The following is a 10105-nucleotide window of genomic DNA, read 5'->3' as shown; positions in this document are numbered from 1 at the left end:
ACCATTAACTCCTGATTGTGGACACCTCAAAGGGCCTTGTCCCGCTCATACCACGGTCACTTGCCAAAGCTGTAACTCCTCTTCCCTGGTAACACCAGAGGGTTTGACTAATACCTGGAACAATCATTAGTGCTTATGTGATGGAAACCTTGTTACTACTCCAGGAAATAGGATGGATCATAGATACGACAGAAGATATTTCTAGTCTGCTTAGCTGTTAGCCAGAGAGCTAACGATATGCTACACACATGCCTCTCTTATTACACTTCATTATTTGATCCATTATTAATAAAAGATATTGATATTTGCAGCTTTAAGACTTATTTTACAATCACATCACATGTTCTTTATGAAAGGACGACACATGACTGTGAATTCTCTTTATTTTGGAAAATAAAATCCATATTGAAGAACAAAGCTTCTGCATACATAGGCTAAAACTTTGTTCAATATACATATTATAAGTGTGGGTTCATTCAGTCCTCCCACTGAAGCGGTGTCAGATTTGACTCATATACTTCCTTCGGTGAGCAGTTCATGCCACAGGACAGCAGTGGACCCACAAAAGGAAACTCATGGGAAAGTGAGTCATAGTGTGGACGCTGCAGACAGGATGTGAGGATGTGATGGGCAGTGGAGAAACATGTGCTGGCACCAAGAGCTTAATCCGTCTTATCGATGACAGGCCAGTGTCTCGGTGGAAGCCTACGATCGATGGCACTTGATCCCCTTAAATAGAAGAGGTGCCGTCATACCTCTCGTCTCCACGTCTCCCCCAATCAGGAATGACTACAGTACTACCACACTCCTCCACGGACAAGTGAGCGCAGGTAGCTCCTCATCTTTAACAGTGATGATGCTGCACACTGATCCCACATCAGCTGTCTGCTGTTCTGAGGAGCGGCTTGAAAATCACTGTTTAGGATTAAACACTGATCTCTCATTCAGCACGGAGTCTCTATAGGAATGGATGCAGTGGCAGTAACACTGAGGTAAGCAATGATTCGGCTCCAACATTCAACGTAAAAGTGAATTATAAAGTGTGGAAAACTAGTAGACACAGTAATAAAAGACAGAGATGCAAATTCATGAGAATCACTCCTGATCCTTAATGTAGAAAAGTAGAAAAATCTGCTTCTGTCATAAGATCTTCATGGATGACTTGGATGAATGTTGAGAACAAACAAATAAAAACACTCCTCAGTATTTTAAGACTATCTAAGTGTTAGGATTTATGTTCAGTGTGGTTTTGTGCTGTGTCCAGTAAACATCGAGACATTTTTCATGCTATGAATTCATCTCATGGGAGTGATGCTCCTGCGCTCAAATATTCAAAACATAGCAGCTAGAACTTTGTAACTGGATTTTTATGTTCAGCGCCCCATATTTATCAACTTTAAATACACATTTCTATGTCATACAAGACATTATTGCTGTAATCCACCATCCAGAGTCCACTCCAGGACCACTGTGTTGTGCTGGAGCTGACGGTCCAGATGAGTTGTTGGACGATGCCGAGCTGCCTGGAGACGAGAGGATGATGCAGCAGCATTTCTGCTTCCTGCTCTGAAAGCCTGAGCTGTTGTACCAGACAACAGTAGTTAGCTATGACATAACAGACCTCATAATCGCAAGCTGTCTGATGCATCACGAAAATAAAATATTCATTATTATTCATGGTGGCCCTGAAAGCCTCAGCAGCATCTTTGGATCACAAACTGTGCGTGTGTGTCTGCATACTGCGCCTTCTTTTCATGAAGACACCTTTCATGCTGACCCCAGTGTTGAAAGTTGGAGTCCTTAAGGTTTCCTGGGTGATTTGGCGACATCTGGTTACCATGGCAACAGAAGCATACACATCAGCAGCCGGTTGCTAAGGAGTTGGATGTGTGCAGCCCGGCGGGTCACCTGTGACCTCCGCTTCCCGGTCCATCACATCACGGTTAGCGGCGCGAAAACCAGGTGACAAAACGTGGCGTTTCCTGTGGCTGCTTCACAATAAAAGCCATCCCATGCTTTGCCAGTTGAACGCTGTTAATGTGAGGCACCTGCAGCAGGTGCTCTGTTTGCATTAGCAGCAACTCGGCAGAGCTCTGACAGTGTGAAGTGGGCAAACAAACAGTGAGGCTGATGAAATTATGTTGGATTAAATGCTGCATCATTTACTCGGCAGGCAATCTGAATCCCACACAGGAAGGACTCTGCCATGAGCAATGAAATATACAAGAGACACGATAAATGAATGTGAAAACACTGAAAGGCTGCTGCAGAATAAAAAGCCTGTGAGACTATGTTAAGACTGGATTCTGAGGCATGAACACAAACGCACAACTCGACACAGAGGAGTTCAAAAGAAAAGTACTTCATGAAAAGTTCTCTGGCAGTACAACAGAAAATCAGTCTAGCGAGGAAAAAACACAAGTAACAAAAAAAAATCACTGTTAAAGAGGGAAAGTTCAGCTGAAACAAAAGAATCCAAAAGTACAAAAAGGAAAATATGGTTCAAAGCAAGCGAAAGGCTCGACGAAACACCGGCTCTGAACATAATGGACAAGACAAACTGACACAGGACTGAAACACTCACAAGGTGAGTGAACACAGGAGGAAACAATCAGGGCGGGCAGACAATCACACAGCAGGAAGTGAAACTGACAAACAAGAGGGAAACATAAACTACAAAGTAAAACAGGAAGTCACAAGAAAAGACTAAACTTAAAAACAGCATCGTTTATGAGACATGACGGACGATTGGCTGCTTCTGTCCGGTGATCAGATGAAACTCAGGAAGTCATGTGCACAATATTCTCGGCATTCAAGTGCTTCTGTAGTGAGAAAACCGTTGCCAGGCATCGTTGCTAGGCATTGTTGCTAGGTAACATGGCCACCAAAAGACTCCTCGCGGTCAGCGTCTAGAAGCCCCCGGGGCTAAAGCTAGGTAGCGAGCAGGTCATGTAGTGTTAATGCAGGAAATGTGAGGCTGTTGGGGATATCAACATTTTCATCACACTAAAAATTTACTTTTTTAAATATATCAATATATCAGCTTCCCATCCATTGATTATTTAATGTCCACGGCCTCCACTGTTTCTGGTTTCACATAACTTGTGAACTCAGAGCTTTCAGAAAATGTTCGCTTCCGAAATCGTGAATACAACAAGAGGAGCAAGACAACATTCACTTTACAGTAAAATAATATTTATTATTACAATAAGTCAGTTATTCAGACAAATTATCTTTTCAATATAAATACGTTCCCTCAAACTTAAGGAAAGGACCTTCTGCATCTTTTAGTAAAAGTGTTTGTGAAACGAATGTGACCTCTGACCTCCTTCAGCAGGCTGATGCTATGTGGCTAACGCTAGCTGTGGTAAACTGCTCTATTGTTGGCTGCAAAAACCCTCCATCCCACCACCTGAGGAAGTGATGACCCAGTGGATTTACCTTATTTTGGATGAACTCACAGAAATGTCCCAACACAATGACTGTGTGTGTGTGTGTGTGTGTGTGTGTGTGTGTGTGTGTAATATGATTTTACTTGCAAGTTTTGCCATGTTTTATGTTATTTTGCTCTTTATTTGGCAAGTTAGCCTGTTGTTAGCATGTTGCTCAGCTAATGTGAAGCAGAGACTGAGCTCTGATGTTCAGGCAGGTGAGAGACAGGAGCTAAAACAGAGCGTTCATGAAGAGATTTCTCCATAATCAATTATTATTCTGTTTTTTTTAAGCCAATCTGTTGCCATAAATAGGTCAATGTGGCCAACTTGACTTCAGAAACCATAAATAGTCAAAAATGATGGTTCATTTCATTAAAAAAAACTCTTAAGGCTTATAAGTAAACTAAATAATTCTATAAAAAAGCCTTTCTACAAATGACAGTAGATCCTGTGTGATGTGGTTCGTGTGCCTGTTCTGAGCTGAAGGACTTACATGGTGTCTTCTAGTAAATAAAGAGCACCTGTTCAGTGTCCTCACAGGGCCCTCTAACAATGCCATTGACCTTTTCTGTGACAACGACTGTATTTCAGTTTGCAGAGTGCTCACAGAGCTCAAGCTGGAGCCCTGGAGATGCGGGTTGTGTGCCGTGATTAACGCTCCTCTCCCCCAATCTCTGACAAGCACAAGGGCCCCTCCACCTGCGTGATGCACACCTTCCCAAATTGAATCCTCTCCTCTTTTTTCTCGCTTGTGATGTAATCACACTTGGTAGCGCCGCTCCTCACAGGACACCGATTCTCTTTTCATTTTCAGCAATAAAGTATTATGCCTGAGCGGACTGCAGCAGCAGCGGCTCCCAAAGTACGTTTGGCGGTTTTGAGGTCAACGCGGGTATTCATCAGCGCCGCTCCCCGCTGAGGATGTAATGATCAAAGTTTGTGTGCCACAGGCGTAGCGCAATTTACAGCACCCCCAAGTGCCCTTGCCCATCACTCTGCGTGGCGCTAAGCTTATCATTGTTCAGACCAATTATATGACCCGGTGAGAAGAATACGATTGCCGTTCTGTACCAGTGGTTTGCCAAATAAATAAGTGCTTAATGACCCTCTCATTCTCCCTTTTCAACTTAATTAGAGGGGGAACAGATTTGCTGGATGGATGACTCTATAGCAGCCGACTGTGAATTTGAAGCAGGGGACTGCCAGCCTGACATTCGTTGTGTGTATTGGTTTGTTCTGCAGCTGCTTGATTGCTGCCCGAGCTGCTTAACAATAGCTGACCACCAACGGGCCCAGCTGTGTGGCTGCAGCCATTTCAGCTTCCTGCTGCAAACCCGTCAGAGAGAAACAGACAAGATGGTCTGGAAACCAGTTCTGCAGCTCGGTGAACTGTTTCTCTTAGATGGCATGTATATGTTTGTGTGTGTGTGTGTGTGGTTCGTTGAGGTTTGCACTGAGATTCATTTGTCAGCAGCATGTTTTACAGTGACCACGGGGGACAGAAGATGAGGGGCATCACTGCAGGCCAATAATTCTGTCTCAGGGTTTACAGATGACACATCAGTGTGGCGCCCTTCAATAAAAACAGCATGACGAACAAAAGCATTTGTTGGCTAATATGGCCATTCACATTGCCAACATGTGTCATATAAGCTTTAGAGGAGACCTGAGCTGAATATTCAGTAGATGACACTGACTTTACCCCCAGAAAAGTGACAAAAATACTAAAATGTGAAAACAAAAAGGAATGACAATGATAAATTAAACAAGCATCAGTCACCTAAAATGGCTGCCCTGCTTTAAAAACCCTCCCAGCAAACAGCGTCTATAAACCACGGTATATTTGGTATGTGGCAAATAACTAGAAATGACAAACGTCTGACATTAAAGCTTTTCACTTTGCCTTTAATCACTCCAGATCCTTAAGAGAAAATAACCTCTGCTCCTGTTCATCTGCACAATCCATGAAATTGTCGTGTTCAACACAGCAGACGACACAATACAACAGCAGCTGAGAATAAATAGAACAAGATTAGGGTGCTGAAAGTGAAGGTGGTTTCCTCTCCGTCTTTGTTCCAGGCAATTACAAGTCTATTCAGTGACAGCTGGTTGGATGGACGTCTTTGTGTTAAAGACTTCTGTATGGCTGAGAGCGTTTGAGGCTCGTGTTGGAGAACATGCTGCTTATGCCTTGACATCATTATCTTTTTTTCATCACTGTCCTTTTGATGCAAAGTCGGGCTTTTCAGGGGGTTACATGTGCAAATATTTTAACTGTGTTGTTTATTCCGTTGCTTTACAATAAGGCTGCATGCATTTTTAGTAACTCAACTTACTTCTGATTATCATGTGAGAAGTGCTGATGATGTGGCTTCCAGCAGCTCCACAGTTTTTTTTAAACTAAAAAGCCACCAATTCATTCCACAGTCACCTTGGTGTTAAGTTATGATATTGAATGGTTTAAATGGGCTTTTCTTGCAGGGGATTTTCCACAGAAACAACAACAACACAGCTGTGAAGTGCTCCGTCGGGTCAGCACCAAGTGTTTCCTTACATGTGTGAGCACACAAAGAAGTTATTATGGACATAACAGCTGAGTGATGGTTGTTTGTGGGTTATGCACCATTAAGCACCTGATTCAGATGATGAGAAATGATTTACTATGATATATAAATACGACCAGTGTACCAGGAGCCAATAGATAATAGTATCCAAGCTTGTTCAGGGAAATTATCTGCTTAATAATCTTTCTATATTCAGTCTTGATTGTCAAGTGTTAGATTCTCTTCACCTTTCTTAGAGCCTCTGCATGCCCACAGGTGTTTCTGCTCATTGTACCTGACGAGACTCCTCTCAGGACTGTGTGCTCATAGGTAGACTGATTTATTCCCATCTGTCTTGTAGCTGTTGGAGCAGGACGTCTTTTTATTTATCTATTTATTTTCATGATTCTTCTGGTGTATTTTTGGGGCATTTTTATATCGTCATTATGTTCGGAGTAGAGAGACGACAGCAGATGACCTTGAAGCTGCGGGTCTAATCACCACAGTTCATTGGTAGCACCTGTGCTGGTGTGCAGGCTCTTCAGTCTTTCAGCAGTCTCCCTGCTTTTAGAAATGAAAACCATCATTTCATATATACACAGAGAGAGAGAGAGAAACAATTTGCCTCAACATCTTGCAGTCTTTAAAATACTTGAAACAGAATTAGACATAATTATAACAGAATTAAAGCACTTTGCAAATAATGCATCTTAAGTTGTGCAGACTTTAGTTTTTCTTTTTAATGTTCATCTCCAGAGCAATATTCTCTACAAAACTAATTTCATCCCAATGAATACACATGTGAAAAACAGCTGTGCTGAGATTGGTGAGTTTACACAATGGAGGGCAAGGGCTCTTCTGCAAAACCTTTCATCATCGCACCACAATGTGGCTGATTAGGGTCATAAATCTTGAATAATGAGGCCACTGTTGTCTTATTATTGCACCAACTGTGGGGTCTCCATCACGGAGCATCTCACAGGAATGTAGAAGAAGAAGAATCGGTAAGAAAGTCCTTAGTGAATAAAATGGTGATTACAAAAACAGCATAAAGAGGTGTGCCGTATTGATTAGTGGCTGAGCATTAACTTCACAATTCCCCTGATAAAACATCAAATGCTAACTTTTTACCCAGAGATATTTTACATATTTTCACATAAGTGATTTCATAATTAAAATGGCTGACGTGTGGCAACATGCGTCAAGGTGGAAATACAGATGTGTCTTAATTCAGCGGCACAAAGAAATCCTTCAGAGGACAACAGGAGTGCTTGAGCCAAAACAAACAGTAATTAACCTTTAGCCAAGACCAATGAGAAACTGATCACTCTACCATGTGCTTTGTCCAAATTGTGATTTGGCGGCTTAATGTTTTCCCTGGGATTATTAAATGTCTCATAATGATTCACATCTCATTAAAATTGTAGCCTTTCAAATTTTCAATTTTTAATTAGCATATTTGGTTGCCGCCGGGAGTCCCAGCTGCTCCTGTATCTTGATGGGCGACACCAGCTGTCCTCTGAAAGCTGCACATGATGCTGTCTTATACACAGGGGCGGGAGACGCTGTAGATTCTTGCTTTATGGGCTATTCAGGGTTTTAATAGCACCCAAATTATTGATGAAGTGGACAAAGTTAGCACTGTATGCAAGAGAGTGTGTGAGAGGAGATGAATGGAGCAGATGTACGTGTGATCCCCTCTCAGCCATGAGCCTCTCTCATCACCTTTTGGCTGATGCAGCTTCCTGTCTGAAATTCTTTGTCACCGTAATTTTGACCGAGTAGAGCGCCGTGCAAGAACGATCAGATAAAAGCAGATCATTCCTTCCGGATAATAAATCCAAGGCGCTAAACGTCCAGGGCTACGCTCGCCCACAGAGCTCAGATCGTGCCCAGCAGGTACAAAGAGAGAGAGAGAGAGAGAGAGCCGTCCGCAGACATCCTGTGGAAAAGATGAGTATTCAGGAGTGTTTTTGGAGTGTCGAGTGGATGTGGAGCCGTCCAGCATGATACATCTGCCCTTCAGTCAGGACTGTCCTCAGAGGACCACAGCACCTCTTCCTCTGGATGAGCGTCACAGCATCCAGAGAAAAAGGTGTGTGAAGATGTGTTTATCAACACATATATGCTGAGGGCTGGGCCGCAGTCCAACTCTCCCACACACACACACACACACACACACACACACACACACACGCTCAGCCAGCACCAGCACTGTTGTAGCTGTCCAGCTGGCACTGAAGGGGGACGCTTTGATGTTGGTGGAGGCCAAAAAAAATCTGCTGGAATTGCATGAAGGGTAGAAGTTGTGAGCGGTTGTTTCTGTTCTAAACATATTTCAGCTTCTGAGCTGGAGATAATGTTAAGACATTTAGAACAAAAACATTTAAATGGTTGCAAAGTCTCTCATGATCTCTCTTTTTTTTTTCCTTTTACAGGAAAAGCCGACACTCAGGACAGAGCAGACTGGACATTTTGTGTATTGACTGATTAGCACGCAGATAAAAATGAAATATTGAGGACATTTGTATTCAAGTCCTCCAGTATGAACATTTAGATAAGCAAAGCAGCTCCACAATCATACTTAACATCTTTAAAGGAGTCAGACATGCAGCACGCATTCCACAATATTAAACAAGTAGCCTACTGTCGTGATCACTGATTGCTAATTGGCGATAATTATCTCATTCACAAGACATGAAAATGAGGCTGTTTCCAGAAATGTGTGCTCATCAAGTGGGCAAATGATTAACATGAAAGAAATATAAAGATGTTTAATTAATGTTCATGTGGGCCATAAACACTGAATCATTACCGTTAAAATGAGCCTCTTCACAACAATAGGAGAATATCTACAAGGTTCTTCGCCTTTACAGTGAAACAAGCAGACATCCTGTGCTCACTAGTTGTAGCTCAACATACAAGGAGAAACCAAACCAGGGCTGAAAAACAAACTGTTCGTCTGTAGCTCTCTGGGCACTACGATTTGAGCTCACTCGCCTCCACAGAGGCTATAACCAGGCCCCCGTCCCGCTCTCACAACACTGATTATTCTTTAGCTGTGGATCAGAATGAATCAGTGATCAAAGACCAGCTGGCTTTTCACAGTTGGAATCCGGAGCTCAGTCCCAGATATGAAAGAGAGGTGCTCTCTGACACCTGTTGATGAAACTGAAGAATTACAGCCCCTTCTAACAGCAGACATCGATACCGTAAGTGCATCAAACAGCACAGAGCCTGATCGCACATGGCAGGAAAGATGGTGAGAGCATGTTAGCACGAGAGCTTTCTCAGCTTCCAGTCCTGACCGGCCGTGAAAGGGTTAACTCTCTTAACTCTGTGGTGCATTTCAGAAGTCCAAGGACCAGTGAATTCCTGCCCTGATAAGCTGTCAGGAGCACTGCCCCCACTACAGACCGTGCATGTGTATGCATATGTACCGTATACATGTTTGTGTTAGTGGGAAACTGAGGGAGCCTCAAGGTTACATGCCATTAAAAACAAGACTGCATGAATTCCGCCTAATAATTCATAATAACGACTCCCCTGTTTGTCGGTTGCTTGTTTATCCTGCGTTCATTAACATGCCATCCTCATGGTGCTCATTCTGTAAAATGTCTTATGAGTGGGAGTGAGGGAGAATAATTAGAGGGCATATGGAAATTATTATAACCTGCTCAAGTGGAAGCATCCCCGATCCACAACACACACACACACAAACTCCTCGTGAACACGGAGGATTAAGCAAGTAGATTAGTAAGCAGAGATCCTCTGTGTCAGTGCACACTGTCTGTGTCACTATCCCTGTTTCTTCATGTTGAACTCGCTTGGCTCTCAGTCTCCTTGGCCGTCACTTCCTTGTTCGTGATATGAACCCTCCCGTGGTGCCCTTGAGTGTAGAGCCTTGATTTTAGAAGTTTTGAAGCCCAAAAACAAAACATCCTGGTCCTCCTAGCGCTCTCAACATGGTTCTTACACACTATTAGTGATGGAGGAATTAATGCACGAACACAATCTTTTTAAATAAACTGGGGTGCAGCAGGAGACGGAGTAAGAGACAGAGTTTTTAGCAGTTTAGCATGGCTTTGTTGGGCAGTTCTGGTTTAATTTTGATATCAGAAAGTGTGA

The sequence above is a fragment of the Pempheris klunzingeri genome, chromosome 12 (assembly GCF_042242105.1).
Source record: "Pempheris klunzingeri isolate RE-2024b chromosome 12, fPemKlu1.hap1, whole genome shotgun sequence".
Lineage (NCBI taxonomy): Eukaryota > Metazoa > Chordata > Actinopteri > Acropomatiformes > Pempheridae > Pempheris > Pempheris klunzingeri.
The sequence above is the reverse complement of the archived record's forward strand: the minus strand, read 5'-3'. Positions refer to the sequence as shown.